This window comes from Poromitra crassiceps (assembly GCF_964638095.1).
Source record: "Poromitra crassiceps genome assembly, chromosome: 17".
In the NCBI taxonomy this organism is placed as follows: domain Eukaryota; kingdom Metazoa; phylum Chordata; class Actinopteri; order Beryciformes; family Melamphaidae; genus Poromitra; species Poromitra crassiceps.
Genome location: NC_139635.1, coordinates 3,048,913 through 3,053,912, shown reverse-complemented (window position 1 = coordinate 3,053,912; position 5,000 = coordinate 3,048,913). Strand labels below are relative to the sequence as shown.

General features: G+C 47.5%; 1 protein-coding gene across 1 annotated transcript in view; it reads right to left on the bottom strand.

Annotated features, from left to right (window-relative positions):
* The window catches only part of LOC310792006 (contactin-associated protein-like 2), a gene marked incomplete at its 5' end in the record, with an annotated part of 132,637 nt that overhangs the window by 126,698 nt on the left and 939 nt on the right, over window positions 1-5,000 (bottom strand). The window lies entirely within an intron of this gene.

Here is a 5,000-nt window from a genome sequence, read left to right as displayed (position 1 = left end):
CTTTGTGACAATAAATAAAAAGCAGATACCAATAACATCATCTGATCTGACTGACAATAGTAGCTAGTTCTAGCAGCTCATACAGTGCTGTGCCACAAGCAAAAGCTGACCAGATATTACAAAAACACGTCCTCTTTATGATACTGGAATACTGGAAACTCAGTTCATACAATGACCAATTTCTCCAGCGCACTTTGCCCATCGTTGTTGTTGATGTGGTAAACGGCCGGCCTCTCCATCATGATTGGCGAGAAGGCAACACTTTGCCGCCGTAAATATCCTTCTCCTCGCTGTCTGCTGGCGAGTTAGGCCAGGCAATCTGCAGCCTGCTCGCTGCCCTCTTACACACTTCATGCAGCACGATATCGGGTGGAGCGAAGGAAGGCTGTGTATCCCCACTAGCACCACTGTGAGAGCGGAGCAGATGGGAGGAGGACTCATTGCTGAGCTCCTTGTCGATATCTTCCTCCTCGTCTCCGTCATCGGGTTCTCCGTCTGACTCGAGGAGGTAATCTTAGCCTACATTCACACAGGACGCCGAATGTAAGCAGAACTGAAGCTTGAAGCAGGCACAAGCTGAACGTACTAGGGGTGCACCGATTGCAATTTTGTTGGCCGGTTCCGATTTCCGATTTTTGAATAGTCTGACTTGCCGATACCGATTTTTGCCGATTCCGATTTTCTTTCTAAGAACAAGAATTGATAGCTTACACAACCGTTTTTGTAACTTTGTTTGAAAATTAAGATTCATATAACAATTCTTATCATTTGCAATAGAAGTAGGACCATCTCACTCAAACACATCTCAAAATAAAAGTGTTCCAGGTTACTGGACAGAGCTTTTTTGTGCAAATAGGCCTACAATGAATACAAAAATTCAATAAAATCCAATAGCCTATATCCCACAGCTATCGTGCATTTACTTTTCCAAAAGAAAACAGGTGCAACAGAACATCAAAATGATCCATGGACAAGGAGTTTATAGCCTGGCTCCAGACCAGTCCTCTTGAGTAGAGGGGAAATGAGTTTATGAGTTACAGTAACGATCTTCAGTCTGAATATCAGGCGGAGTTTACACACAGTCCGAAATTTCGTATGCGTTTTTTTTTAATCTGCCATCCGAAAAAAGATCGTCACGCACAGAAAACCTTGCACACTTGTGAGTCCAATGCATTTTTATTATTATGTCCGTCGTTCTATTTGCAATACGAAACAAATAGTCTCTCCTGTATCCACGTTACAACATGACTGACAGGCTGAGGCAGCAGCGCTGATGTGGAATGGAAAAGGCAGGTCGGGGAATGGTTATACTGGACACAATGCTCGCGTTCACCTCGCCAAGCCGGCTGTGCGCTGTGGCCGGGTGCAGCAGCACTGATTCCCGGGTAGAGAGAGCAGAGAGAGAGGGGCCAGTGAGGTGAAGCGAGCCACTCAGACTGGACTCCAGCCGAGCGGGACTCGGCCGCACCTCTGTCTCCACGGCTTATTTTCGACTTGCATGTGTGACAAACTTTGTCTACGAGCTTTGTCTACTTCACTGACGGTGAAAAAATTCCACAACGAGGAAGGTATGCTGGCGTGTGTGGTGTGGTGGCTGGGTGCCTGTCTTGGTGCTTTGTCACGTGAAAATCGGCTCACAGAATCGGCTATTTAGAGTGACCGGCGCAGATCACCGATCGAGGCCGATCACGTGAAAATCGGCCATTTCCGGTCACGTGCCGATCGATCGGTGCATCCCTAGAACGTACGCCTTGTTGTTCAGACAAGACGCCTTCTCTTTTCCTCTCAGCTCCTCTCAGCGCCTACTCTCGTGCCTTGAACCCGCCCACAACTCCCACTGACTTCATGCCTCACGGCTTCACGGCTTCAGCGTCAAGCTTGGAAATTCGGCATCAGGCCTGAGTGATCGCTTCGGTGACTCCTGACACAGTGCTTCCACATGACGCAGGGCAGTGACGAGACTCAACGTCTGTCTTCTTCTTCTTTGCACCGCTTCCCGAGGCCTCGGGAGAGGCGGCAGTTGCCATAGTTATTCGGACCTTGATGGTTCGTGAATACACCCAGCCAGCTAGCTTGTGACGGCTAGCGGAGATGTAGCTATAGCAGTTAGAACGCTTGACATGACCGCTAACTGTGCAATGTTAGTTTATTATTGTATGTTTATAGCAGCTAACAAAAGCATCCTCCAAACTTTGACAGCTAAGCTAAACACTTAGATAATAGTTAGGTAGCGTCAGCAAAGACCGACCCGATACGTTTTTCCGTGGTGTAGGGAAAAATTAATCCAGCACCGTTTAATCAGATCAAGAAAGTCATGCTGGGTGACTACCCTCACGGCTCGTCTGTGAGCAGTTGAATGGATATCCAGATAAGGAAGCGCTGAGGAGCAGGTATGATCTTCACGGGGAAGAAACAAAGAATGATGGGAGGGGCTCTTGCGGCCCCTCCCATCATATAGGGGGACGGTCTGTCCCGGTCATCTGAAAGATGATTGGTCTGTCAGTTGGCAGACGTGGTGTTATTGGAGCTTCCATGATCGGTCACGTCAAGGGCCGTTTCCCATAGATGAGATACCAAGTGAGAGGTTGAAAAAGAACAGTCAGAGAAGGCTTGGTGTAGTAACAGTTAGAGAAGGCTTGGTGTAGTAACAGTCAGAGAAGGCTTGGTGTAGTAACAGTTAGATAAGGCTTGGTGTGGTAACAGTTAGAGAAGGCTTGGTGTGGTAACAGTTAGAGAAGGCTTGGTGTGGTAACAGTCAGAGAAGGCTTGGTGTGGTAACAGGCAGAGAATGCTTGGTGTAGTAACAGAGAAGGCTTGGTGTGGTAACAGTCAGAGAAGGCTTGGTGTGGTAACAGTCAGAGAAGGCTTGGTGTGGTAACAGTCAAAGAAGGCTTGGTGTAGTAACAGAGAAGTCTTGGTGTGGTAACAGTCAAAGAAGGCTTGGTGTAGTAACAGTCAGAGAAGGCTTGGTGTGGTAACAGTCAGAGAAGGCTTGGTGTAGTAACAGTCAGAGAAGGCTTGGTGTAGTAACAGAGAAGTCTTGGTGTGGTAACAGTCAAAGAAGGCTTGGTGTAGTAACAGTCAGAGAAGGCTTGGTGTGGTAACAGTCAGAGAAGGCTTGGTGTAGTAACAGTGAGATAAGGCTTGGTGTAGTAACAGTCAGAGAAGGCTTGGTGTAGTAACAGTCAGAGAAGGCTTGGTGTAGTAACAGTCAGAGAAGGCTTGGTGTGGTAACAGTCAAAGAAGGTTTGGTGTAGTAACAGTCAGAGAAGGCTTGGTGTGGTAACAGTCAGAGAAGGCTTGGTGTAGTAACAGTCAGAGAAGGCTTGGTGTGGTAACAGTCAGAGAAGGCTTGGTGTGGTAACAGTCAAAGAAGGCTTGGTGTAGTAACAGTCAGAGAAGGCTTGGTGTAGTAACAGTCAGAGAAGGCTTGGTGTAGTAACAGTCAGAGAAGGCTTGGTGTAGTAACAGTCAGAGAAGTCTTGGTGTAGTAACAGGCAGAGAAGGCTTGGTGTAGTAACAGTCAGAGAAGGCTTGGTGTAGTAACAGTCAGAGAAGGCTTGGTGTAGTAACAGAGAAGGCTTGGTGTGGTAACAGTCAGAGAAGGCTTGGTGTAGTAACAGTCAGAGAAGGCTTGGTGTAGTAACAGTCAGAGAAGGCTTGGTGTAGTAACAGTCAGAGAAGGCTTGGTGTAGTAACAGTCAGAGAAGGCTTGGTGTAGTAACAGAGAAGGCTTGGTGTAGTAACAGTCAGATAAGTCTTGGTGTGGTAACAGTAAGAGAAGGCTTGGTGTAGTAACATAGAAGGCTTGGTGTAGTAACAGTCAGAGAAGGCTTGGTGTAGTAACAGTCAGAGAAGGCTTGGTGTAGTAACAGTCAGAGAAGGCTTGGTGTAGTAACAGTCAGAGAAGGCTTGGTGTGGTAACAGTTAGAGAAGGCTTGGTGTGGTAACAGTCAGAGAAGGCTTGGTGTGGTAACAGTCAGAGAAGGCTTGGTGTAGTAACAGTCAGAGAAGGCTTGGTGTAGTAACAGTCAGAGAAGGCTTGGTGTGGTAACAGTTAGAGAAGGCTTGGTGTAGTAACAGACAGAGAAGGCTTGGTGTAGTAACAGTCAGAGAAGGCTTGGTGTAGTAACAGTCAGAGAAGGCTTGGTGTAGTAACAGAGAAGGCTTGGTGTAGTAACAGTCAGAGAAGTCTTGGTGTGGTAACAGTCAGAGAAGGCTTGGTGTAGTAACAGTCAGAGAAGTCTTGGTGTGGTAACAGTCAGAGAAGGCTTGGTGTAGTAACACAGTCAGTAGTAGGATGACTCCTACATGAAGGCATACAGGATGTGGCTGAAGAGAAAAGGAGTAGTCAGCAGTTTGGTGTAAGCATGGAGATGTTGCAGCAGGACTCCCTCTGGACTTTCTCTACAGATCAACACAAACAGCAAACTTCTCCACACACTAACTGTACTGCAGAATAGTCTCGCTTGCCAGACTCTCTCCTGCGCTGTACCAGTGTAGGAGAGAGTCTGGCTCCTCTTACTCTCACTCTGGTATAGCGGGGGGGAAAGGCTCTGTTATCTTTACAACCATCCACCAAAAGTACCAAGCAGGCCTGCTTTATTGGACAATCCACAACTTTGTCAAAACTTGCCATTTTCAGTGTGTAGGTTGCTAGCTTGCTAGCTAGCGTTGTTGTTGATTCACAGCGGCGGAGGCCTTTGAGAGCGACACGCTGGGAGCGGAAAGGGATTTCCTTTTGGAATGGTCGGAGCCAATGACAGAGCTTTATCCCCGCAGCCTGCTTCCATCAGAGTACTGCAGAAACATCAGGTTTAGTTGCAGTACGTTCAGACGGGGCTACAGTGTAAAAGTATGGGTGGTCTCCACCAGGCTGAGACGCGCTGGAGGTGACCCCACCTTAAAGGAATTCTCTAGCAGTGGTTCCCAAACTGGGGTGGAGGTACTACAGGGCGTACTTGAAAGAAAGGGGAAAATGGAAACATGTAAGAATAAAT